Below are 25947 nucleotides of genomic sequence, written 5' to 3' on the forward strand. Positions count from 1 at the left end.
CTGGTTGGCCAGAACCCCTAGGGACACCATCCATCAAAACTGGACTGCGCTGGTGAAAAACCTGGCTCAGGTGTTGGCGTTGTGGAAAATGAGAAGGTTGACCCTGAGGGGTAAGGTCACGGTTTTGAATTCTCTGATCTTTTCGAAGATTAACTACGTGCTGTCTATCCTGCCCTTTCCTGTGCATTTCCAGACGCGCATCAATGAGTTGTTGTCTCTTTTCTTGTGGGGGTCGAGAGCGAACCAAATATCCAGGCTGACGCTGTCTCGGAATATTCAAGAGGGTGGGCTGGGTCTGGTGGAGTTGGGCGCCAGGAAGAAGGCTTTGCGCCTGAGACTGGTGGCCCGTCTCTTGGACCCGAGTCAAGTCCCTCACTGGAAGGATTATCTGGAGGATGACTTCTCTAGGCTTTTTCGACCTGGCCTTGCGGTATTCTGCCAGAGACGTCCGATGACGGCCTTTCAGGAATTGAGCCCTCTTTCCATAGAGCTGTTGTCGGCGTGGCATTCAGCTAGTGGTCTTGTAGTTCAATCCGTCTCCACCCCGTACCAGGTTTTGCATCAGCCACTGTTCCATAACGCGGTGCTCACACATGGGAGGCTTCCCCTCCAGTGTAGACTTCTGGAGGGAAGTGGTTGTCTCCTGGTGGGTGATATCATGGTTGGTGGGAGGCTGTGTGCGGTTACTGACGTTCTTTTGAGGTTTTGTGGTGGTATGACTCAGGGTGAGCGGTGGAGGGTGAAGCGGGGTTTTGCCCGGATCTCTTCCTCTGTTCCCCTGAGGTGGTTGGTTATTGTCAGGAGGGGTGGGCCTGTGCTGCAAGAGGCCAGTTTCTGTTTTCAGTTCTTGCAGGGTGGAGTGCCGGTTGCCGTGCAGTCTATAGCGACAAAGACCTGGTACCGGGCGATGCTCACCCTGGAGACCAAGGTCCCTGCGGCGGAAAGAGCATGGGGAGCAGTGTTTCCGGGTAAGGACCCTGCGAGTATTTGGAGGAGTCTGAAAGGGAGTATTTTCCCTCATTCAGTGTGGAATATGGATTTCAGGCTACGCCATAGAAAAATATATTCCAGTGTGGTTCTTCATCAGATTGATAAAGAACTGTATGATAGGACTTGTCCCGTCTGTGGCTATGTCCCTGAAACACTGGAACACATGTTTCTGGATTGTCTGGTTGTGAGGCCTTTCTGGCAGAGACTACGAGCGGCGCTGAAAGCCGGATGTTCCTTGGAGTGGGGCGTGGAGGAAGACTGGCAGTGGGCCTCGCTGTTCGGGATACCGAAAGAGGAGAGACGATCAGGATGGAAGGCGGCTGATTTACTTTTGGCGCTTGGCCGTTTTGCCATTTATCAGGCCAGGAACCTGCGACTTAAGGAAGGGCGTTCGATGGACCGATGGAGTTGTGTGAAGAGGATGTTGGGGGGACATCTACTGACGCTCGAGAAAGCGGACCCTGATGGAATGTGGCGGAGTGCTGAAATGACCAAGATTTTTTCTTGTGTGTACATGATGTAGTTTTAAGTTTAGTTTTGTGTTACTTTGGGATCTGTATTTTCTGCTTTGCAGGTCTGTTGTAGTTTTTGACTTTCTTTTGAATCTCCATCTGTAATGTTGTGATTGTTTCTTTTGTAAATATTTTAATTTCCTTTATAAATAAAAAAAAAAAAAAAAAAAAACACGCCCGATCTCGTCCGATCTCGGAAGCTAAGCAGGGTCGGGCCTGGTTAGTACTTGGATGGGAGACCGCCTGGGAATACCAGGTGCTGTAAGTTTTCCGGCTTTTGCTGGCATCCACCAAAGAGAAGGAAAATCACTCACACACCCCCACAAACAGCTTTGGGTACTTTGGTTTCCTTGTCATGCATTTGTGTCTTTGGTTTTTATTTTTCTGACACCACCGTTCTGTGACACATACAGCCACCAGAGAGCGCACCGGCCAGGAAATCAAACACACAGCTTTGGGTTTCTTGCTTTTTCATGTCCTTCTGTGTCTTTCTTTTCTTTTCTTTTCTTTCTTTTTCTTTTTTTTTTTTTTTTTTTTTTTCTCTGACATGACCGTCCGGGCTTCATCCAAACTCTTCAGCGAGCTGCAGGGCAGTCAGCGCCGAGGTGCAAATGCACGAGCCTGCACCCTCTAGAAACGCTGCCGTCTCGGTGACGAGCCCACGCAGGTGTGTGTGTGTGGAAGGCCGCTGTGGCGCACCTGCTGGGGTGAAAGGTCACCGTTTTGGCTGCAGGTGGGTGTGTCCGCTCAGCAGGTGCACCAATCAGTGGCACAGAGTGAGTGGGTGAAGGGGCCGCTGGGAGCAGGCAGGAGTCTGGTGCAGGCAGCGCTTAAAGGGCTCTGCTCCACACAACCCTTCGCTTACGGCCATACCACCCTGAACACGCCCGATCTCGTCCGATCTCGGAAGCTAAGCAGGGTCGGGCCTGGTTAGTACTTGGATGGGAGACCGCCTGGGAATACCAGGTGCTGTAAGTTTTCCGGCTTTTGCTGGCATCCACCAAAGAGAAGGAAAATCACTCACACACCCCCACAAACAGCTTTGGGTACTTTGGTTTCCTTGTCATGCATTTGTGTCTTTGGTTTTTATTTTTCTGACACCACCGTTCTGTGACACATACAGCCACCAGAGAGCGCACCGGCCAGGAAATCAAACACACAGCTTTGGGTTTCTTGCTTTTTCATGTCCTTCTGTGTCTTTCTTTTCTTTTCTTTTCTTTTCTTTCTTTTTCTTTATTTATTTTTTTTTTTTTCTCTGACATGACCGTCCGGGCTTCATCCAAACTCTTCAGCGAGCTGCAGGGCAGTCAGCGCCGAGGTGCAAATGCACAAGCCTGCACCCTCTAGAAACGCTGCCGTCTCGGTGACGAGCCCACGCAGGTGTGTGTGTGTGGAAGGCCGCTGTGGCGCACCTGCTGGGGTGAAAGGTCACCGTTTTGGCTGCAGGTGGGTGTGTCCGCTCAGCAGGTGCACCAATCAGTGGCACAGAGTGAGTGGGTGAAGGGGCCGCTGGGAGCAGGCAGGAGTCTGGTGCAGGCAGCGCTTAAAGGGCTCTGCTCCACACAACCCTTCGCTTACGGCCATACCACCCTGAACACGCCCGATCTCGTCCGATCTCGGAAGCTAAGCAGGGTCGGGCCTGGTTAGTACTTGGATGGGAGACCGCCTGGGAATACCAGGTGCTGTAAGTTTTCCGGCTTTTGCTGGCATCCACCAAAGAGAAGGAAAATCACTCACACACCCCCACAAACAGCTTTGGGTACTTTGGTTTCCTTGTCATGCATTTGTGTCTTTGGTTTTTATTTTTCTGACACCACCGTTCTGTGACACATACAGCCACCAGAGAGCGCACCGGCCAGGAAATCAAACACACAGCTTTGGGTTTCTTGCTTTTTCATGTCCTTCTGTGTCTTTCTTTTCTTTTCTTTTCTTTTCTTTTCTTTTCTTTTCTTTTTCTTTTTTTTTTTTTTTTTTTTTTTTTTCTCTGACATGACCGTCCGGGCTTCATCCAAACTCTTCAGCGAGCTGCAGGGCAGTCAGCGCCGAGGTGCAAATGCACGAGCCTGCACCCTCTAGAAACGCTGCCGTCTCGGTGACGAGCCCACGCAGGTGTGTGTGTGTGGAAGGCCGCTGTGGCGCACCTGCTGGGGTGAAAGGTCACCGTTTTGGCTGCAGGTGGGTGTGTCCGCTCAGCAGGTGCACCAATCAGTGGCACAGAGTGAGTGGGTGAAGGGGCAGCTGGGAGCAGGCAGGAGTCTGGTGCAGGCAGCGCTTAAAGGGCTCTGCTCCACACAACCCTTCGCTTACGGCCATACCACCCTGAACACGCCCGATCTCGTCCGATCTCGGAAGCTAAGCAGGGTCGGGCCTGGTTAGTACTTGGATGGGAGACCGCCTGGGAATACCAGGTGCTGTAAGTTTTCCGGCTTTTGCTGGCATCCACCAAAGAGAAGGAAAATCACTCACACACCCCCACAAACAGCTTTGGGTACTTTGGTTTCCTTGTCATGCATTTGTGTCTTTGGTTTTTATTTTTCTGACACCACCGTTCTGTGACACATACAGCCACCAGAGAGCGCACCGGCCAGGAAATCAAACACACAGCTTTGGGTTTCTTGCTTTTTCATGTCCTTCTGTGTCTTTCTTTTCTTTTCTTTTCTTTCTTTTTCTTTTTTTTTTTTTTTTTTTTTTTCTCTGACATGACCGTCCGGGCTTCATCCAAACTCTTCAGCGAGCTGCAGGGCAGTCAGCGCCGAGGTGCAAATGCACGAGCCTGCACCCTCTAGAAACGCTGCCGTCTCGGTGACGAGCCCACGCAGGTGTGTGTGTGTGGAAGGCCGCTGTGGCGCACCTGCTGGGGTGAAAGGTCACCGTTTTGGCTGCAGGTGGGTGTGTCCGCTCAGCAGGTGCACCAATCAGTGGCACAGAGTGAGTGGGTGAAGGGGCCGCTGGGAGCAGGCAGGAGTCTGGTGCAGGCAGCGCTTAAAGGGCTCTGCTCCACACAACCCTTCGCTTACGGCCATACCACCCTGAACACGCCCGATCTCGTCCGATCTCGGAAGCTAAGCAGGGTCGGGCCTGGTTAGTACTTGGATGGGAGACCGCCTGGGAATACCAGGTGCTGTAAGTTTTCCGGCTTTTGCTGGCATCCACCAAAGAGAAGGAAAATCACTCACACACCCCCACAAACAGCTTTGGGTACTTTGGTTTCCTTGTCATGCATTTGTGTCTTTGGTTTTTATTTTTCTGACACCACCGTTCTGTGACACATACAGCCACCAGAGAGCGCACCGGCCAGGAAATCAAACACACAGCTTTGGGTTTCTTGCTTTTTCATGTCCTTCTGTGTCTTTCTTTTCTTTTCTTTTCTTTTCTTTTCTTTTTCTTTATTTATTTTTTTTTTTTTTCTCTGACATGACCGTCCGGGCTTCATCCAAACTCTTCAGCGAGCTGCAGGGCAGTCAGCGCCGAGGTGCAAATGCACAAGCCTGCACCCTCTAGAAACGCTGCCGTCTCGGTGACGAGCCCACGCAGGTGTGTGTGTGTGGAAGGCCGCTGTGGCGCACCTGCTGGGGTGAAAGGTCACCGTTTTGGCTGCAGGTGGGTGTGTCCGCTCAGCAGGTGCACCAATCAGTGGCACAGAGTGAGTGGGTGAAGGGGCCGCTGGGAGCAGGCAGGAGTCTGGTGCAGGCAGCGCTTAAAGGGCTCTGCTCCACACAACCCTTCGCTTACGGCCATACCACCCTGAACACGCCCGATCTCGTCCGATCTCGGAAGCTAAGCAGGGTCGGGCCTGGTTAGTACTTGGATGGGAGACCGCCTGGGAATACCAGGTGCTGTAAGTTTTCCGGCTTTTGCTGGCATCCACCAAAGAGAAGGAAAATCACTCACACACCCCCACAAACAGCTTTGGGTACTTTGGTTTCCTTGTCATGCATTTGTGTCTTTGGTTTTTATTTTTCTGACACCACCGTTCTGTGACACATACAGCCACCAGAGAGCGCACCGGCCAGGAAATCAAACACACAGCTTTGGGTTTCTTGCTTTTTCATGTCCTTCTGTGTCTTTCTTTTCTTTTCTTTTCTTTTTTTTTCTCCTTTTTTTTTTTTTTTTTTTTTTTTTGTCTCTGACATGACCGTCCGGGCTTCATCCAAACTCTTCAGCGAGCTGCAGGGCAGTCAGCGCCGAGGTGCAAATGCACAAGCCTGCACCCTCTAGAAACGCTGCCGTCTCGGTGACGAGCCCACGCAGGTGTGTGTGTGTGGAAGGCCGCTGTGGCGCACCTGCTGGGGTGAAAGGTCACCGTTTTGGCTGCAGGTGGGTGTGTCCGCTCAGCAGGTGCACCAATCAGTGGCACAGAGTGAGTGGGTGAAGGGGCCGCTGGGAGCAGGCAGGAGTCTGGTGCAGGCAGCGCTTAAAGGGCTCTGCTCCACACAACCCTTCGCTTACGGCCATACCACCCTGAACACGCATGCGCGAGTGCAGGAGGGTGTGACGTTGGTGACTGGAGTGTTCGGAGGATTGGTGAGCTTTTCGGCGTGTGTTTGGTGTGTCTGCTTTGTGTTTGTTTCTTTCTTTGTATTGTTTTTTTTTTCCTTTTTCCCTTATCTGTCTGCGTCTGGCTTTTCTCTCTGTGTGTGTGAGTGTGTGTGTGCGCTTTTCTCCTGCTCCCCACAGTCTTATGGCTGTTGGGGAGTTACTTTTCAGTCTCTTTTCTTTTTCTCCCTCTTTCTGCACAGTTTTTTCTTTCACTTTCACGGGGTTTTTCCCCCCCCCGTCTTGGGAGCATGGCTTCTGCGGGGGGGAGCTCTTCGGGTGATGGGCTGGGGTCTTTTTCCTCGAAGGGTGTGAGGAATGTGGGGAATGTGAAAGCGGCGTCCTCATTAGCTGCAGGTGCGGCGGCGCGGTCCGCTTCTGTTGCTACGGGGGGGGTGGAGAGATCACAGAGGGTGGATGGAGGAGAAACTTCGTCAATCAGGTATGAAAGGGATCTCACGATTCATGTGGAGCTGGTAGGTGAGGATCCTGTATCCGTGAGTGAACTGCTTCGGTACAGCAGGTTGCTCTGTGGGGGCGTGGTGGCGTGTCGTTCTGTGGGGCAAAAGCGATATGAATTGACGATGTCGAATGCGGTGGGGAGGGACAAACTATTGGATGGATTTAAAATTGGAAACACGACTGTGCAGGGGAGGAGCATCTCTAACGATGAGCTGGTAGTGTCTTTCCTGGGGCTGCCGGCGTATGTGACGGATGAAGAAATCTTGGAGAAGTTGGAGGGATGGAGAGTATCGGCGGTGTCTCCGATCAAACGGAGGATGTGGCCGGGCACTAGCGTGGCTGATGGGACGCGTTTTGTAAAAGTGAAATTTAATGAAAGCGTCCAGTCTTTGCCTTATTCGGCGAAATTTAACACGGCCACGGGACCAGAATTTTTTCGTGTCATCCACGATAAACAGGTGAAGGTCTGCAGGATCTGCATAAAACCGGGGCACATTGTCAGAGATTGCCCGGACTTTTTATGTAACAAGTGCGGCGTTCAGGGGCATTACGCCCGGGAATGTGTGTCTTCGATCCAGAAGTGTGCTGTCTGCCTCAACATGAAGGAGAACTGTGTGTGTCTAGGTGCCGCTGAGGAGACCGTGGCCTCTGATGTGAGTGACAGTGCGCGTGACAGCGCTTCGGAGGAAGACCTGTCTGACTCCGTGTCTGACGGACGCGTGTCTGCCGCGCGCCACAGCGCCGCTGCGGCGGGGCTTTCATCCACTGACGGAGGGGACGCTCTCGGACGGCAGGCGGAGGCGGGAAGCCCGGACCTGCTCCGAGCAACGGAGGTGTCAGAGGCGCACCGTTTGTCGACAGACGCGTTTCCCGTGAGGGAGGGTGAGCAGCACCCACAAATTGCCGCTACTCCCATCCGGGCGGGGGGGGCCCACGGAGCTGGTCCTGCCCCGATACCGTCTGGACCCGTGACGGGGGGAGCGCAGCACAAGAACGATGGCTCTGCCCCTGACCGGGCGGGGGGGGCCCACATAGTTGGTCCTACCCTGGTGACATCTGAACCCGTGGAGGGGGGGGCACAGCGGAGGAGCGCTGGCTCTGCCCTGGCCAGGGAGGGAGAGGCTGCGAACCTCTTCCAGACGACTGCCTTTTTGTCCCCTCGCGTCGTGAATCCCTCTGGGAATGTTGTGGGTGTGACGGATGATGAAGTGACAGGCTCTGATATGGAGGTCGACGTGCTTGCGCGTCCACAGAGGAGGTCACGGTCTCAGGGGAGCAGGAGGGGATCGAGGCAGCATAAGCAGAAGAAGACCTAGGTGTGATGTCCTTTTTAGTCTATTTCCTCATGATTAAACTCCTCAGCCTAAACATCAGAGGAGTTTGTGGGATGGACAAGGTGTCAGAAATCCTGAATGAACCCTGTGACATCCTTTGTCTACAAGAGGTGAGGTGGGATGCTGAGACCTGTGCTGCAGCTGAAAAGCTGTGGGGGGGCTCCGTCTTTTATGCAGTGGGTCCTTTGCGCTCTGCTGGGGTCGCTGTTTTCTTCAGGTCCGGGGTCTTTGACAGTGTGAACCTTCGGGTGGCAGATCCTGCAGGCCGTAAACTCATTGTGGAGTTTGAATGGGCGAGACGGAAGATGAGATTATTAAATCTATATGCTTCTAATGTTGAGAAGGAAAGAAAGATTTTTTTCCGTTCTCTCCGGCCCTTTGTGACGGAGGATTCACTCCTAGTGGGAGATTTGAATACGGTTCTGTCGCCAGCTGATGTTTCAGTGCGGAATGTTTTCAAGACAGATTTTGGACGGCAAGAACTTATCTCTGTCATGATGGACTACAACCTCGTCGACGTGTGGAGGCTGTTAAACCCTGGGAGGAGGGTTTTTTCCAGGAGGCAGATGGTGATGGGTGTCCTGAAGCAGTCTAGGATAGACCATGTCTTTTCTGCTGGAGGGGTGACACGTTTGGTTGACAGCGTTGCGTATCGTCCAAATGTGTGGAGCGATCACTCATGGGTGGAGGTGGTGCTTGACACGGTGGGTGCTAGGAAGGGTGGAGGTCTATGGATTTTAAATAACAGTGTTTTGGGTGAGGAAGGGTATCGCAGAAAGATTAAAACTTTACTGGGGTATTACAGGGATCAGATGGAAGATGACGTGGACTTCTTTTCTTGGTGGGAGGAATTGAAGGTCCGGATCCGGTTATCGACTATGGCATATTGCAAAAAAAGGAAGTGGAAGGCTCTGGAGGAGGAGAGGGACGTTAGGGCGATTCTGGAAAAAGAGGCAACCCTACTTGCGGATGACCCAGACCGTGATGTTACAGTTTATGAGGCTGCCCTGGCTCGGCTGAAGGGTTTTCAGGAGGAGAAGTGCAGGGCGGCTGCATTGAGAGCTAGGGTGAGGGACTTTGTGGAGGGTGAGAGGTCCTCGGCTTTCTTTCTGGGTTTAGAAAAAAAAAAGCAAGGCAGGTCCATCATCACGGCGCTGTACGACGCTGGAGGGAACGTGTGTACAGAGACAGATGAAATTCTGACTGTAGTGGAGAATTTTTATAAGGGCCTGTTTAATGGTGGTGGTAGTGATGAACATGCCGTGGAGGCCTGCGTGGGAGTTCTGACTGCCAGGGTGGGGGATGAGGATAAGACTGCATGTGATGCGGACATTACGGTGGAGGAGATCAGGAGAGCCATTGACAGACAAAACAGAAATAAATCTCCTGGTGCCGATGGTCTGACCGCTGAATTTTATCAATGTTTTCGGGATGACCTGGTGCCCCTTCTATCTAGGATGTTTGGTTCTTTCTGCCTGGGGCGACTGCCAACGCCCTCTTTTTGTTTAGGGACTGTTAAACTGCTGTTCAAAAATAAGGGTGACAGGGCGGACCTTGATAATTACAGGCCTATCACCTTGTTGAATACAGATTACAAAATCTTGACATCGGTGTTGGCTGAAAGGTTGAGGGAAGTGCTCCCCTCAATTTTGGGGTCTTCGCAGGCGTATGGGGTTCAGGGGAGACAGATAACGGACACGGTTCTTTCTCTTCTCTGCACGGTGGAGCATATGGAACGGTCGGGGGGATTTTTCTTAAATGTTGATTTTAGCAAAGCGTTTGATCGGGTGGAGCACGGGTTTTTGTGGAGGGTGTTAGATCGTTTTGGTTTTGGGGAACTTTTTATCTCTCGGATACGGGCACTTTATACCTCCGCTAGCAGTAAGGTGTTGTGCAATGGACATTCTACCGGCGTCTTCAGTATAACTCGGTCGATACGACAGGGCTGCCCGTTGTCGGCCATGTTGTTCAGCATCGCGGTGGAACCCCTGGCGGGCATGATTTCTGCTGATAACAGTGTTCGGGGTGTGGTCACGCCTGCGGGGAGGGAAATTAAAATCCTAGCGTATGCGGATGACACGAGCCTTGTGTTGAATGATGAGGCCAGTGTTGATGGGGCCTTGCGACAACTTCAGGCGTACTGTCGAGCCTCGGGCGCTAAGGTGAATGTCCACAAGTCTGAGATTTTCTTTTTGGGCTGCAGGGTCGACACGGTGAATAGATGGGGGTTTCGAGAGGCCACAGCTGGGGTTAGGGTGTTGGGGGTCTGGTTGGCCAGAACCCCTAGGGACACCATCCATCAAAACTGGACTGCGCTGGTGAAAAACCTGGCTCAGGTGTTGGCGTTGTGGAAAATGAGAAGGTTGACCCTGAGGGGTAAGGTCACGGTTTTGAATTCTCTGATCTTTTCGAAGATTAACTACGTGCTGTCTATCCTGCCCTTTCCTGTGCATTTCCAGACGCGCATCAATGAGTTGTTGTCTCTTTTCTTGTGGGGGTCGAGAGCGAACCAAATATCCAGGCTGACGCTGTCTCGGAATATTCAAGAGGGTGGGCTGGGTCTGGTGGAGTTGGGCGCCAGGAAGAAGGCTTTGCGCCTGAGACTGGTGGCCCGTCTCTTGGACCCGAGTCAAGTCCCTCACTGGAAGGATTATCTGGAGGATGACTTCTCTAGGCTTTTTCGACCTGGCCTTGCGGTATTCTGCCAGAGACGTCCGATGACGGCCTTTCAGGAATTGAGCCCTCTTTCCATAGAGCTGTTGTCGGCGTGGCATTCAGCTAGTGGTCTTGTAGTTCAATCCGTCTCCACCCCGTACCAGGTTTTGCATCAGCCACTGTTCCATAACGCGGTGCTCACACATGGGAGGCTTCCCCTCCAGTGTAGACTTCTGGAGGGAAGTGGTTGTCTCCTGGTGGGTGATATCATGGTTGGTGGGAGGCTGTGTGCGGTTACTGACGTTCTTTTGAGGTTTTGTGGTGGTATGACTCAGGGTGAGCGGTGGAGGGTGAAGCGGGGTTTTGCCCGGATCTCTTCCTCTGTTCCCCTGAGGTGGTTGGTTATTGTCAGGAGGGGTGGGCCTGTGCTGCAAGAGGCCAGTTTCTGTTTTCAGTTCTTGCAGGGTGGAGTGCCGGTTGCCGTGCAGTCTATAGCGACAAAGACCTGGTACCGGGCGATGCTCACCCTGGAGACCAAGGTCCCTGCGGCGGAAAGAGCATGGGGAGCAGTGTTTCCGGGTAAGGACCCTGCGAGTATTTGGAGGAGTCTGAAAGGGAGTATTTTCCCTCATTCAGTGTGGAATATGGATTTCAGGCTACGCCATAGAAAAATATATTCCAGTGTGGTTCTTCATCAGATTGATAAAGAACTGTATGATAGGACTTGTCCCGTCTGTGGCTATGTCCCTGAAACACTGGAACACATGTTTCTGGATTGTCTGGTTGTGAGGCCTTTCTGGCAGAGACTACGAGCGGCGCTGAAAGCCGGATGTTCCTTGGAGTGGGGCGTGGAGGAAGACTGGCAGTGGGCCTCGCTGTTCGGGATACCGAAAGAGGAGAGACGATCAGGATGGAAGGCGGCTGATTTACTTTTGGCGCTTGGCCGTTTTGCCATTTATCAGGCCAGGAACCTGCGACTTAAGGAAGGGCGTTCGATGGACCGATGGAGTTGTGTGAAGAGGATGTTGGGGGGACATCTACTGACGCTCGAGAAAGCGGACCCTGATGGAATGTGGCGGAGTGCTGAAATGACCAAGATTTTTTCTTGTGTGTACATGATGTAGTTTTAAGTTTAGTTTTGTGTTACTTTGGGATCTGTATTTTCTGCTTTGCAGGTCTGTTGTAGTTTTTGACTTTCTTTTGAATCTCCATCTGTAATGTTGTGATTGTTTCTTTTGTAAATATTTTAATTTCCTTTATAAATAAAAAAAAAAAAAAAAAAAAAAAAAAAACACGCCCGATCTCGTCCGATCTCGGAAGCTAAGCAGGGTCGGGCCTGGTTAGTACTTGGATGGGAGACCGCCTGGGAATACCAGGTGCTGTAAGTTTTCCGGCTTTTGCTGGCATCCACCAAAGAGAAGGAAAATCACTCACACACCCCCACAAACAGCTTTGGGTACTTTGGTTTCCTTGTCATGCATTTGTGTCTTTGGTTTTTATTTTTCTGACACCACCGTTCTGTGACACATACAGCCACCAGAGAGCGCACCGGCCAGGAAATCAAACACACAGCTTTGGGTTTCTTGCTTTTTCATGTCCTTCTGTGTCTTTCTTTTCTTTTCTTTTCTTTTCTTTTCTTTTCTTTCTTTTTCTTTATTTATTTTTTTTTTTTTCTCTGACATGACCGTCCGGGCTTCATCCAAACTCTTCAGCGAGCTGCAGGGCAGTCAGCGCCGAGGTGCAAATGCACAAGCCTGCACCCTCTAGAAACGCTGCCGTCTCGGTGACGAGCCCACGCAGGTGTGTGTGTGTGGAAGGCCGCTGTGGCGCACCTGCTGGGGTGAAAGGTCACCGTTTTGGCTGCAGGTGGGTGTGTCCGCTCAGCAGGTGCACCAATCAGTGGCACAGAGTGAGTGGGTGAAGGGGCCGCTGGGAGCAGGCAGGAGTCTGGTGCAGGCAGCGCTTAAAGGGCTCTGCTCCACACAACCCTTCGCTTACGGCCATACCACCCTGAACACGCCCGATCTCGTCCGATCTCGGAAGCTAAGCAGGGTCGGGCCTGGTTAGTACTTGGATGGGAGACCGCCTGGGAATACCAGGTGCTGTAAGTTTTCCGGCTTTTGCTGGCATCCACCAAAGAGAAGGAAAATCACTCACACACCCCCACAAACAGCTTTGGGTACTTTGGTTTCCTTGTCATGCATTTGTGTCTTTGGTTTTTATTTTTCTGACACCACCGTTCTGTGACACATACAGCCACCAGAGAGCGCACCGGCCAGGAAATCAAACACACAGCTTTGGGTTTCTTGCTTTTTCATGTCCTTCTGTGTCTTTCTTTTCTTTTCTTTTCTTTTCTTTTCTTTTCTTTTTCTTTATTTTTTTTTTTTTTTTTTCTCTGACATGACCGTCCGGGCTTCATCCAAACTCTTCAGCGAGCTGCAGGGCAGTCAGCGCCGAGGTGCAAATGCACGAGCCTGCACCCTCTAGAAACGCTGCCGTCTCGGTGACGAGCCCACGCAGGTGTGTGTGTGTGGAAGGCCGCTGTGGCGCACCTGCTGGGGTGAAAGGTCACCGTTTTGGCTGCAGGTGGGTGTGTCCGCTCAGCAGGTGCACCAATCAGTGGCACAGAGTGAGTGGGTGAAGGGGCCGCTGGGAGCAGGCAGGAGTCTGGTGCAGGCAGCGCTTAAAGGGCTCTGCTCCACACAACCCTTCGCTTACGGCCATACCACCCTGAACACGCCCGATCTCGTCCGATCTCGGAAGCTAAGCAGGGTCGGGCCTGGTTAGTACTTGGATGGGAGACCGCCTGGGAATACCAGGTGCTGTAAGTTTTCCGGCTTTTGCTGGCATCCACCAAAGAGAAGGAAAATCACTCACACACCCCCACAAACAGCTTTGGGTACTTTGGTTTCCTTGTCATGCATTTGTGTCTTTGGTTTTTATTTTTCTGACACCACCGTTCTGTGACACATACAGCCACCAGAGAGCGCACCGGCCAGGAAATCAAACACACAGCTTTGGGTTTCTTGCTTTTTCATGTCCTTCTGTGTCTTTCTTTTCTTTTCTTTTCTTTTCTTTTCTTTTCTTTTCTTTTTCTTTTTTTTTTTTTTTTTTTTTTTTTTCTCTGACATGACCGTCCGGGCTTCATCCAAACTCTTCAGCGAGCTGCAGGGCAGTCAGCGCCGAGGTGCAAATGCACGAGCCTGCACCCTCTAGAAACGCTGCCGTCTCGGTGACGAGCCCACGCAGGTGTGTGTGTGTGGAAGGCCGCTGTGGCGCACCTGCTGGGGTGAAAGGTCACCGTTTTGGCTGCAGGTGGGTGTGTCCGCTCAGCAGGTGCACCAATCAGTGGCACAGAGTGAGTGGGTGAAGGGGCAGCTGGGAGCAGGCAGGAGTCTGGTGCAGGCAGCGCTTAAAGGGCTCTGCTCCACACAACCCTTCGCTTACGGCCATACCACCCTGAACACGCCCGATCTCGTCCGATCTCGGAAGCTAAGCAGGGTCGGGCCTGGTTAGTACTTGGATGGGAGACCGCCTGGGAATACCAGGTGCTGTAAGTTTTCCGGCTTTTGCTGGCATCCACCAAAGAGAAGGAAAATCACTCACACACCCCCACAAACAGCTTTGGGTACTTTGGTTTCCTTGTCATGCATTTGTGTCTTTGGTTTTTATTTTTCTGACACCACCGTTCTGTGACACATACAGCCACCAGAGAGCGCACCGGCCAGGAAATCAAACACACAGCTTTGGGTTTCTTGCTTTTTCATGTCCTTCTGTGTCTTTCTTTTCTTTTCTTTTCTTTCTTTTTCTTTTTTTTTTTTTTTTTTTTTTTCTCTGACATGACCGTCCGGGCTTCATCCAAACTCTTCAGCGAGCTGCAGGGCAGTCAGCGCCGAGGTGCAAATGCACGAGCCTGCACCCTCTAGAAACGCTGCCGTCTCGGTGACGAGCCCACGCAGGTGTGTGTGTGTGGAAGGCCGCTGTGGCGCACCTGCTGGGGTGAAAGGTCACCGTTTTGGCTGCAGGTGGGTGTGTCCGCTCAGCAGGTGCACCAATCAGTGGCACAGAGTGAGTGGGTGAAGGGGCCGCTGGGAGCAGGCAGGAGTCTGGTGCAGGCAGCGCTTAAAGGGCTCTGCTCCACACAACCCTTCGCTTACGGCCATACCACCCTGAACACGCCCGATCTCGTCCGATCTCGGAAGCTAAGCAGGGTCGGGCCTGGTTAGTACTTGGATGGGAGACCGCCTGGGAATACCAGGTGCTGTAAGTTTTCCGGCTTTTGCTGGCATCCACCAAAGAGAAGGAAAATCACTCACACACCCCCACAAACAGCTTTGGGTACTTTGGTTTCCTTGTCATGCATTTGTGTCTTTGGTTTTTATTTTTCTGACACCACCGTTCTGTGACACATACAGCCACCAGAGAGCGCACCGGCCAGGAAATCAAACACACAGCTTTGGGTTTCTTGCTTTTTCATGTCCTTCTGTGTCTTTCTTTTCTTTTCTTTTCTTTTCTTTTCTTTTTCTTTATTTATTTTTTTTTTTTTTCTCTGACATGACCGTCCGGGCTTCATCCAAACTCTTCAGCGAGCTGCAGGGCAGTCAGCGCCGAGGTGCAAATGCACAAGCCTGCACCCTCTAGAAACGCTGCCGTCTCGGTGACGAGCCCACGCAGGTGTGTGTGTGTGGAAGGCCGCTGTGGCGCACCTGCTGGGGTGAAAGGTCACCGTTTTGGCTGCAGGTGGGTGTGTCCGCTCAGCAGGTGCACCAATCAGTGGCACAGAGTGAGTGGGTGAAGGGGCCGCTGGGAGCAGGCAGGAGTCTGGTGCAGGCAGCGCTTAAAGGGCTCTGCTCCACACAACCCTTCGCTTACGGCCATACCACCCTGAACACGCCCGATCTCGTCCGATCTCGGAAGCTAAGCAGGGTCGGGCCTGGTTAGTACTTGGATGGGAGACCGCCTGGGAATACCAGGTGCTGTAAGTTTTCCGGCTTTTGCTGGCATCCACCAAAGAGAAGGAAAATCACTCACACACCCCCACAAACAGCTTTGGGTACTTTGGTTTCCTTGTCATGCATTTGTGTCTTTGGTTTTTATTTTTCTGACACCACCGTTCTGTGACACATACAGCCACCAGAGAGCGCACCGGCCAGGAAATCAAACACACAGCTTTGGGTTTCTTGCTTTTTCATGTCCTTCTGTGTCTTTCTTTTCTTTTCTTTTCTTTTTTTTTCTCCTTTTTTTTTTTTTTTTTTTTTTTTTGTCTCTGACATGACCGTCCGGGCTTCATCCAAACTCTTCAGCGAGCTGCAGGGCAGTCAGCGCCGAGGTGCAAATGCACAAGCCTGCACCCTCTAGAAACGCTGCCGTCTCGGTGACGAGCCCACGCAGGTGTGTGTGTGTGGAAGGCCGCTGTGGCGCACCTGCTGGGGTGAAAGGTCACCGTTTTGGCTGCAGGTGGGTGTGTCCGCTCAGCAGGTGCACCAATCAGTGGCACAGAGTGAGTGGGTGAAGGGGCCGCTGGGAGCAGGCAGGAGTCTGGTGCAGGCAGCGCTTAAAGGGCTCTGCTCCACACAACCCTTCGCTTACGGCCATACCACCCTGAACACGCATGCGCGAGTGCAGGAGGGTGTGACGTTGGTGACTGGAGTGTTCGGAGGATTGGTGAGCTTTTCGGCGTGTGTTTGGTGTGTCTGCTTTGTGTTTGTTTCTTTCTTTGTATTGTTTTTTTTTTCCTTTTTCCCTTATCTGTCTGCGTCTGGCTTTTCTCTCTGTGTGTGTGAGTGTGTGTGTGCGCTTTTCTCCTGCTCCCCACAGTCTTATGGCTGTTGGGGAGTTACTTTTCAGTCTCTTTTCTTTTTCTCCCTCTTTCTGCACAGTTTTTTCTTTCACTTTCACGGGGTTTTTCCCCCCCCCGTCTTGGGAGCATGGCTTCTGCGGGGGGGAGCTCTTCGGGTGATGGGCTGGGGTCTTTTTCCTCGAAGGGTGTGAGGAATGTGGGGAATGTGAAAGCGGCGTCCTCATTAGCTGCAGGTGCGGCGGCGCGGTCCGCTTCTGTTGCTACGGGGGGGGTGGAGAGATCACAGAGGGTGGATGGAGGAGAAACTTCGTCAATCAGGTATGAAAGGGATCTCACGATTCATGTGGAGCTGGTAGGTGAGGATCCTGTATCCGTGAGTGAACTGCTTCGGTACAGCAGGTTGCTCTGTGGGGGCGTGGTGGCGTGTCGTTCTGTGGGGCAAAAGCGATATGAATTGACGATGTCGAATGCGGTGGGGAGGGACAAACTATTGGATGGATTTAAAATTGGAAACACGACTGTGCAGGGGAGGAGCATCTCTAACGATGAGCTGGTAGTGTCTTTCCTGGGGCTGCCGGCGTATGTGACGGATGAAGAAATCTTGGAGAAGTTGGAGGGATGGAGAGTATCGGCGGTGTCTCCGATCAAACGGAGGATGTGGCCGGGCACTAGCGTGGCTGATGGGACGCGTTTTGTAAAAGTGAAATTTAATGAAAGCGTCCAGTCTTTGCCTTATTCGGCGAAATTTAACACGGCCACGGGACCAGAATTTTTTCGTGTCATCCACGATAAACAGGTGAAGGTCTGCAGGATCTGCATAAAACCGGGGCACATTGTCAGAGATTGCCCGGACTTTTTATGTAACAAGTGCGGCGTTCAGGGGCATTACGCCCGGGAATGTGTGTCTTCGATCCAGAAGTGTGCTGTCTGCCTCAACATGAAGGAGAACTGTGTGTGTCTAGGTGCCGCTGAGGAGACCGTGGCCTCTGATGTGAGTGACAGTGCGCGTGACAGCGCTTCGGAGGAAGACCTGTCTGACTCCGTGTCTGACGGACGCGTGTCTGCCGCGCGCCACAGCGCCGCTGCGGCGGGGCTTTCATCCACTGACGGAGGGGACGCTCTCGGACGGCAGGCGGAGGCGGGAAGCCCGGACCTGCTCCGAGCAACGGAGGTGTCAGAGGCGCACCGTTTGTCGACAGACGCGTTTCCCGTGAGGGAGGGTGAGCAGCACCCACAAATTGCCGCTACTCCCATCCGGGCGGGGGGGGCCCACGGAGCTGGTCCTGCCCCGATACCGTCTGGACCCGTGACGGGGGGAGCGCAGCACAAGAACGATGGCTCTGCCCCTGACCGGGCGGGGGGGGCCCACATAGTTGGTCCTACCCTGGTGACATCTGAACCCGTGGAGGGGGGGGCACAGCGGAGGAGCGCTGGCTCTGCCCTGGCCAGGGAGGGAGAGGCTGCGAACCTCTTCCAGACGACTGCCTTTTTGTCCCCTCGCGTCGTGAATCCCTCTGGGAATGTTGTGGGTGTGACGGATGATGAAGTGACAGGCTCTGATATGGAGGTCGACGTGCTTGCGCGTCCACAGAGGAGGTCACGGTCTCAGGGGAGCAGGAGGGGATCGAGGCAGCATAAGCAGAAGAAGACCTAGGTGTGATGTCCTTTTTAGTCTATTTCCTCATGATTAAACTCCTCAGCCTAAACATCAGAGGAGTTTGTGGGATGGACAAGGTGTCAGAAATCCTGAATGAACCCTGTGACATCCTTTGTCTACAAGAGGTGAGGTGGGATGCTGAGACCTGTGCTGCAGCTGAAAAGCTGTGGGGGGGCTCCGTCTTTTATGCAGTGGGTCCTTTGCGCTCTGCTGGGGTCGCTGTTTTCTTCAGGTCCGGGGTCTTTGACAGTGTGAACCTTCGGGTGGCAGATCCTGCAGGCCGTAAACTCATTGTGGAGTTTGAATGGGCGAGACGGAAGATGAGATTATTAAATCTATATGCTTCTAATGTTGAGAAGGAAAGAAAGATTTTTTTCCGTTCTCTCCGGCCCTTTGTGACGGAGGATTCACTCCTAGTGGGAGATTTGAATACGGTTCTGTCGCCAGCTGATGTTTCAGTGCGGAATGTTTTCAAGACAGATTTTGGACGGCAAGAACTTATCTCTGTCATGATGGACTACAACCTCGTCGACGTGTGGAGGCTGTTAAACCCTGGGAGGAGGGTTTTTTCCAGGAGGCAGATGGTGATGGGTGTCCTGAAGCAGTCTAGGATAGACCATGTCTTTTCTGCTGGAGGGGTGACACGTTTGGTTGACAGCGTTGCGTATCGTCCAAATGTGTGGAGCGATCACTCATGGGTGGAGGTGGTGCTTGACACGGTGGGTGCTAGGAAGGGTGGAGGTCTATGGATTTTAAATAACAGTGTTTTGGGTGAGGAAGGGTATCGCAGAAAGATTAAAACTTTACTGGGGTATTACAGGGATCAGATGGAAGATGACGTGGACTTCTTTTCTTGGTGGGAGGAATTGAAGGTCCGGATCCGGTTATCGACTATGGCATATTGCAAAAAAAGGAAGTGGAAGGCTCTGGAGGAGGAGAGGGACGTTAGGGCGATTCTGGAAAAAGAGGCAACCCTACTTGCGGATGACCCAGACCGTGATGTTACAGTTTATGAGGCTGCCCTGGCTCGGCTGAAGGGTTTTCAGGAGGAGAAGTGCAGGGCGGCTGCATTGAGAGCTAGGGTGAGGGACTTTGTGGAGGGTGAGAGGTCCTCGGCTTTCTTTCTGGGTTTAGAAAAAAAAAAGCAAGGCAGGTCCATCATCACGGCGCTGTACGACGCTGGAGGGAACGTGTGTACAGAGACAGATGAAATTCTGACTGTAGTGGAGAATTTTTATAAGGGCCTGTTTAATGGTGGTGGTAGTGATGAACATGCCGTGGAGGCCTGCGTGGGAGTTCTGACTGCCAGGGTGGGGGATGAGGATAAGACTGCATGTGATGCGGACATTACGGTGGAGGAGATCAGGAGAGCCATTGACAGACAAAACAGAAATAAATCTCCTGGTGCCGATGGTCTGACCGCTGAATTTTATCAATGTTTTCGGGATGACCTGGTGCCCCTTCTATCTAGGATGTTTGGTTCTTTCTGCCTGGGGCGACTGCCAACGCCCTCTTTTTGTTTAGGGACTGTTAAACTGCTGTTCAAAAATAAGGGTGACAGGGCGGACCTTGATAATTACAGGCCTATCACCTTGTTGAATACAGATTACAAAATCTTGACATCGGTGTTGGCTGAAAGGTTGAGGGAAGTGCTCCCCTCAATTTTGGGGTCTTCGCAGGCGTATGGGGTTCAGGGGAGACAGATAACGGACACGGTTCTTTCTCTTCTCTGCACGGTGGAGCATATGGAACGGTCGGGGGGATTTTTCTTAAATGTTGATTTTAGCAAAGCGTTTGATCGGGTGGAGCACGGGTTTTTGTGGAGGGTGTTAGATCGTTTTGGTTTTGGGGAACTTTTTATCTCTCGGATACGGGCACTTTATACCTCCGCTAGCAGTAAGGTGTTGTGCAATGGACATTCTACCGGCGTCTTCAGTATAACTCGGTCGATACGACAGGGCTGCCCGTTGTCGGCCATGTTGTTCAGCATCGCGGTGGAACCCCTGGCGGGCATGATTTCTGCTGATAACAGTGTTCGGGGTGTGGTCACGCCTGCGGGGAGGGAAATTAAAATCCTAGCGTATGCGGATGACACGAGCCTTGTGTTGAATGATGAGGCCAGTGTTGATGGGGCCTTGCGACAACTTCAGGCGTACTGTCGAGCCTCGGGCGCTAAGGTGAATGTCCACAAGTCTGAGATTTTCTTTTTGGGCTGCAGGGTCGACACGGTGAATAGATGGGGGTTTCGAGAGGCCACAGCTGGGGTTAGGGTGTTGGGGGTCTGGTTGGCCAGAACCCCTAGGGACACCATCCATCAAAACTGGACTGCGCTGGTGAAAAACCTGGCTCAGGTGTTGGCGTTGTGGAAAATGAGAAGGTTGACCCTGAGGGGTAAGGTCACGGTTTTGAATTCTCTGATCTTTTCGAAGATTAACTACGTGCTGTCTATCCTGCCCTTTCCTGTGCATTTCCAGACGCGCATCAATGAGTTGTTGTCTCTTTTCTTGTGGGGGTCGAGAGCGAACCAAATATCCAGGCTGACGCTGTCTCGGAATATTCAAGAGGGTGGGCTGGGTCTGGTGGAGTTGGGCGCCAGGAAGAAGGCTTTGCGCCTGAGACTGGTGGCCCGTCTCTTGGACCCGAGTCAAGTCCCTCACTGGAAGGATTATCTGGAGGATGACTTCTCTAGGCTTTTTCGACCTGGCCTTGCGGTATTCTGCCAGAGACGTCCGATGACGGCCTTTCAGGAATTGAGCCCTCTTTCCATAGAGCTGTTGTCGGCGTGGCATTCAGCTAGTGGTCTTGTAGTTCAATCCGTCTCCACCCCGTACCAGGTTTTGCATCAGCCACTGTTCCATAACGCGGTGCTCACACATGGGAGGCTTCCCCTCCAGTGTAGACTTCTGGAGGGAAGTGGTTGTCTCCTGGTGGGTGATATCATGGTTGGTGGGAGGCTGTGTGCGGTTACTGACGTTCTTTTGAGGTTTTGTGGTGGTATGACTCAGGGTGAGCGGTGGAGGGTGAAGCGGGGTTTTGCCCGGATCTCTTCCTCTGTTCCCCTGAGGTGGTTGGTTATTGTCAGGAGGGGTGGGCCTGTGCTGCAAGAGGCCAGTTTCTGTTTTCAGTTCTTGCAGGGTGGAGTGCCGGTTGCCGTGCAGTCTATAGCGACAAAGACCTGGTACCGGGCGATGCTCACCCTGGAGACCAAGGTCCCTGCGGCGGAAAGAGCATGGGGAGCAGTGTTTCCGGGTAAGGACCCTGCGAGTATTTGGAGGAGTCTGAAAGGGAGTATTTTCCCTCATTCAGTGTGGAATATGGATTTCAGGCTACGCCATAGAAAAATATATTCCAGTGTGGTTCTTCATCAGATTGATAAAGAACTGTATGATAGGACTTGTCCCGTCTGTGGCTATGTCCCTGAAACACTGGAACACATGTTTCTGGATTGTCTGGTTGTGAGGCCTTTCTGGCAGAGACTACGAGCGGCGCTGAAAGCCGGATGTTCCTTGGAGTGGGGCGTGGAGGAAGACTGGCAGTGGGCCTCGCTGTTCGGGATACCGAAAGAGGAGAGACGATCAGGATGGAAGGCGGCTGATTTACTTTTGGCGCTTGGCCGTTTTGCCATTTATCAGGCCAGGAACCTGCGACTTAAGGAAGGGCGTTCGATGGACCGATGGAGTTGTGTGAAGAGGATGTTGGGGGGACATCTACTGACGCTCGAGAAAGCGGACCCTGATGGAATGTGGCGGAGTGCTGAAATGACCAAGATTTTTTCTTGTGTGTACATGATGTAGTTTTAAGTTTAGTTTTGTGTTACTTTGGGATCTGTATTTTCTGCTTTGCAGGTCTGTTGTAGTTTTTGACTTTCTTTTGAATCTCCATCTGTAATGTTGTGATTGTTTCTTTTGTAAATATTTTAATTTCCTTTATAAATAAAAAAAAAAAAAAAAAAAAAAAAAAAACACGCCCGATCTCGTCCGATCTCGGAAGCTAAGCAGGGTCGGGCCTGGTTAGTACTTGGATGGGAGACCGCCTGGGAATACCAGGTGCTGTAAGTTTTCCGGCTTTTGCTGGCATCCACCAAAGAGAAGGAAAATCACTCACACACCCCCACAAACAGCTTTGGGTACTTTGGTTTCCTTGTCATGCATTTGTGTCTTTGGTTTTTATTTTTCTGACACCACCGTTCTGTGACACATACAGCCACCAGAGAGCGCACCGGCCAGGAAATCAAACACACAGCTTTGGGTTTCTTGCTTTTTCATGTCCTTCTGTGTCTTTCTTTTCTTTTCTTTTCTTTTCTTTTCTTTTCTTTCTTTTTCTTTATTTATTTTTTTTTTTTTCTCTGACATGACCGTCCGGGCTTCATCCAAACTCTTCAGCGAGCTGCAGGGCAGTCAGCGCCGAGGTGCAAATGCACAAGCCTGCACCCTCTAGAAACGCTGCCGTCTCGGTGACGAGCCCACGCAGGTGTGTGTGTGTGGAAGGCCGCTGTGGCGCACCTGCTGGGGTGAAAGGTCACCGTTTTGGCTGCAGGTGGGTGTGTCCGCTCAGCAGGTGCACCAATCAGTGGCACAGAGTGAGTGGGTGAAGGGGCCGCTGGGAGCAGGCAGGAGTCTGGTGCAGGCAGCGCTTAAAGGGCTCTGCTCCACACAACCCTTCGCTTACGGCCATACCACCCTGAACACGCCCGATCTCGTCCGATCTCGGAAGCTAAGCAGGGTCGGGCCTGGTTAGTACTTGGATGGGAGACCGCCTGGGAATACCAGGTGCTGTAAGTTTTCCGGCTTTTGCTGGCATCCACCAAAGAGAAGGAAAATCACTCACACACCCCCACAAACAGCTTTGGGTACTTTGGTTTCCTTGTCATGCATTTGTGTCTTTGGTTTTTATTTTTCTGACACCACCGTTCTGTGACACATACAGCCACCAGAGAGCGCACCGGCCAGGAAATCAAACACACAGCTTTGGGTTTCTTGCTTTTTCATGTCCTTCTGTGTCTTTCTTTTCTTTTCTTTTCTTTTCTTTTCTTTTCTTTTTCTTTATTTTTTTTTTTTTTTTTTCTCTGACATGACCGTCCGGGCTTCATCCAAACTCTTCAGCGAGCTGCAGGGCAGTCAGCGCCGAGGTGCAAATGCACGAGCCTGCACCCTCTAGAAACGCTGCCGTCTCGGTGACGAGCCCACGCAGGTGTGTGTGTGTGGAAGGCCGCTGTGGCGCACCTGCTGGGGTGAAAGGTCACCGTTTTGGCTGCAGGTGGGTGTGTCCGCTCAGCAGGTGCACCAATCAGTGGCACAGAGTGAGTGGGTGAAGGGGCCGCTGGGAGCAGGCAGGAGTCTGGTGCAGGCAGCGCTTAAAGGGCTCTGCTCCACACAACCCTTCGCTTACGGCCATACCACCCTGAACACGCCCGATCTCGTCCGATCTCGGAAGCTAAGCAGGGTCGGGCCTGGTTAGTACTTGGATGGGAGACCGCCTGGGAATACCAGGTGCTGTAAGTTTTCCAGCTTTTGCTGGCATCCACCAAAGAGAAGGAAAATCACTCACACACCCCCACAAACAGCTTTGGGTACTTTGGTTTCCTTGTCATGCATTTGTGTCTTTGGTTTTTATTTTTCTGACACCACCGTTCTGTGACACATACAGCCACCAGAGAGCGCACCGGCCAGGAAATCAAACACACAGCTTTGGGTTTCTTGCTTTTTCATGTCCTTCTGTGTCTTTCTTTTCTTTTCTTTTCTTTTCTTTTCTTTCTTTTTCTTTATTTTATTTTTTTTTTTTTCTCTGACATGACCGTCCGGGCTTCATCCAAACTCTTCAGCGAGCTGCAGGGCAGTCAGCGCCGAGGTGCAAATGCACAAGCCTGCACCCTCTAGAAACGCTGCCGTCTCGGTGACGAGCCCACGCAGGTGTGTGTGTGTGGAAGGCCGCTGTGGCGCACCTGCTGGGGTGAAAGGTCACCGTTTTGGCTGCAGGTGGGTGTGTCCGCTCAGCAGGTGCACCAATCAGTGGCACAGAGTGAGTGGGTGAAGGGGCCGCTGGGAGCAGGCAGGAGTCTGGTGCAGGCAGCGCTTAAAGGGCTCTGCTCCACACAACCCTTCGCTTACGGCCATACCACCCTGAACACGCCCGATCTCGTCCGATCTCGGAAGCTAAGCAGGGTCGGGCCTGGTTAGTACTTGGATGGGAGACCGCCTGGGAATACCAGGTGCTGTAAGTTTTCCGGCTTTTGCTGGCATCCACCAAAGAGAAGGAAAATCACTCACACACCCCCACAAACAGCTTTGGGTACTTTGGTTTCCTTGTCATGCATTTGTGTCTTTGGTTTTTATTTTTCTGACACCACCGTTCTGTGACACATACAGCCACCAGAGAGCGCACCGGCCAGGAAATCAAACACACAGCTTTGGGTTTCTTGCTTTTTCATGTCCTTCTGTGTCTTTCTTTTCTTTTCTTTTCTTTTCTTTTCTTTTCTTTTCTTTTTCTTTATTATTTTTTTTTTTTTTTCTCTGACATGACCGTCCGGGCTTCATCCAAACTCTTCAGCGAGCTGCAGGGCAGTCAGCGCCGAGGTGCAAATGCACGAGCCTGCACCCTCTAGAAACGCTGCCGTCTCGGTGACGAGCCCACGCAGGTGTGTGTGTGTGGAAGGCCGCTGTGGCGCACCTGCTGGGGTGAAAGGTCACCGTTTTGGCTGCAGGTGGGTGTGTCCGCTCAGCAGGTGCACCAATCAGTGGCACAGAGTGAGTGGGTGAAGGGGCCGCTGGGAGCAGGCAGGAGTCTGGTGCAGGCAGCGCTTAAAGGGCTCTGCTCCACACAACCCTTCGCTTACGGCCATACCACCCTGAACACGCATGCGCGAGTGCAGGAGGGTGTGACGTTGGTGACTGGAGTGTTCGGAGGATTGGTGAGCTTTTCGGCGTGTGTTTGGTGTGTCTGCTTTGTGTTTGTTTCTTTCTTTGTATTGTTTTTTTTTTCCTTTTTCCCTTATCTGTCTGCGTCTGGCTTTTCTCTCTGTGTGTGTGAGTGTGTGTGTGCGCTTTTCTCCTGCTCCCCACAGTCTTATGGCTGTTGGGGAGTTACTTTTCAGTCTCTTTTCTTTTTCTCCCTCTTTCTGCACAGTTTTTTCTTTCACTTTCACGGGGTTTTTCCCCCCCCCGTCTTGGGAGCATGGCTTCTGCGGGGGGGAGCTCTTCGGGTGATGGGCTGGGGTCTTTTTCCTCGAAGGGTGTGAGGAATGTGGGGAATGTGAAAGCGGCGTCCTCATTAGCTGCAGGTGCGGCGGCGCGGTCCGCTTCTGTTGCTACGGGGGGGGTGGAGAGATCACAGAGGGTGGATGGAGGAGAAACTTCGTCAATCAGGTATGAAAGGGATCTCACGATTCATGTGGAGCTGGTAGGTGAGGATCCTGTATCCGTGAGTGAACTGCTTCGGTACAGCAGGTTGCTCTGTGGGGGCGTGGTGGCGTGTCGTTCTGTGGGGCAAAAGCGATATGAATTGACGATGTCGAATGCGGTGGGGAGGGACAAACTATTGGATGGATTTAAAATTGGAAACACGACTGTGCAGGGGAGGAGCATCTCTAACGATGAGCTGGTAGTGTCTTTCCTGGGGCTGCCGGCGTATGTGACGGATGAAGAAATCTTGGAGAAGTTGGAGGGATGGAGAGTATCGGCGGTGTCTCCGATCAAACGGAGGATGTGGCCGGGCACTAGCGTGGCTGATGGGACGCGTTTTGTAAAAGTGAAATTTAATGAAAGCGTCCAGTCTTTGCCTTATTCGGCGAAATTTAACACGGCCACGGGACCAGAATTTTTTCGTGTCATCCACGATAAACAGGTGAAGGTCTGCAGGATCTGCATAAAACCGGGGCACATTGTCAGAGATTGCCCGGACTTTTTATGTAACAAGTGCGGCGTTCAGGGGCATTACGCCCGGGAATGTGTGTCTTCGATCCAGAAGTGTGCTGTCTGCCTCAACATGAAGGAGAACTGTGTGTGT

At 52.1% G+C, this 25947-nt stretch overlaps 13 non-coding genes across 13 annotated transcripts; all 13 read left to right on the top strand.

Moving 5' to 3' along the window:
- Positions 1-2361: 2361 nt before the first annotated feature.
- Positions 2362-2480, top strand: LOC144985627 (5S ribosomal RNA). The gene has a single exon (XR_013649456.1). It is a non-coding gene; the product is annotated as a 5S ribosomal RNA (ribosomal RNA).
- Positions 2481-3074: 594 nt separating this feature from the next.
- LOC144985638 (5S ribosomal RNA) lies at positions 3075-3193 on the top strand. The gene has a single exon (XR_013649467.1). It is a non-coding gene; the product is annotated as a 5S ribosomal RNA (ribosomal RNA).
- A 610-nt stretch (positions 3194-3803) lies between these two features.
- On the top strand, positions 3804-3922 carry LOC144985649 (5S ribosomal RNA). Its single transcript, XR_013649478.1, has one exon. It is a non-coding gene; the product is annotated as a 5S ribosomal RNA (ribosomal RNA).
- Positions 3923-4513: 591 nt separating this feature from the next.
- Positions 4514-4632, top strand: LOC144985660 (5S ribosomal RNA). The gene has a single exon (XR_013649489.1). It is a non-coding gene; the product is annotated as a 5S ribosomal RNA (ribosomal RNA).
- A 596-nt stretch (positions 4633-5228) lies between these two features.
- Positions 5229-5347, top strand: LOC144985671 (5S ribosomal RNA). Its single transcript, XR_013649500.1, has one exon. It is a non-coding gene; the product is annotated as a 5S ribosomal RNA (ribosomal RNA).
- A 7134-nt stretch (positions 5348-12481) lies between these two features.
- LOC144985682 (5S ribosomal RNA) lies at positions 12482-12600 on the top strand. The gene has a single exon (XR_013649511.1). It is a non-coding gene; the product is annotated as a 5S ribosomal RNA (ribosomal RNA).
- A 601-nt stretch (positions 12601-13201) lies between these two features.
- LOC144985693 (5S ribosomal RNA) lies at positions 13202-13320 on the top strand. The gene has a single exon (XR_013649522.1). It is a non-coding gene; the product is annotated as a 5S ribosomal RNA (ribosomal RNA).
- Positions 13321-13930: 610 nt separating this feature from the next.
- On the top strand, positions 13931-14049 carry LOC144985704 (5S ribosomal RNA). The gene has a single exon (XR_013649533.1). It is a non-coding gene; the product is annotated as a 5S ribosomal RNA (ribosomal RNA).
- A 591-nt stretch (positions 14050-14640) lies between these two features.
- LOC144985716 (5S ribosomal RNA) lies at positions 14641-14759 on the top strand. Its single transcript, XR_013649545.1, has one exon. It is a non-coding gene; the product is annotated as a 5S ribosomal RNA (ribosomal RNA).
- A 596-nt stretch (positions 14760-15355) lies between these two features.
- LOC144985727 (5S ribosomal RNA) lies at positions 15356-15474 on the top strand. Its single transcript, XR_013649557.1, has one exon. It is a non-coding gene; the product is annotated as a 5S ribosomal RNA (ribosomal RNA).
- Positions 15475-22608: 7134 nt separating this feature from the next.
- Positions 22609-22727, top strand: LOC144985739 (5S ribosomal RNA). Its single transcript, XR_013649568.1, has one exon. It is a non-coding gene; the product is annotated as a 5S ribosomal RNA (ribosomal RNA).
- A 601-nt stretch (positions 22728-23328) lies between these two features.
- On the top strand, positions 23329-23447 carry LOC144985750 (5S ribosomal RNA). Its single transcript, XR_013649581.1, has one exon. It is a non-coding gene; the product is annotated as a 5S ribosomal RNA (ribosomal RNA).
- A 600-nt stretch (positions 23448-24047) lies between these two features.
- LOC144985762 (5S ribosomal RNA) lies at positions 24048-24166 on the top strand. The gene has a single exon (XR_013649592.1). It is a non-coding gene; the product is annotated as a 5S ribosomal RNA (ribosomal RNA).
- Positions 24167-25947: the final 1781 nt, after the last annotated feature.

This window comes from Oryzias latipes, chromosome 16, assembly GCF_053564925.1.
Source record: "Oryzias latipes strain Hd-rR chromosome 16, Olatipes_Hd-rR_3.1".
Taxonomy (NCBI): domain Eukaryota; kingdom Metazoa; phylum Chordata; class Actinopteri; order Beloniformes; family Adrianichthyidae; genus Oryzias; species Oryzias latipes.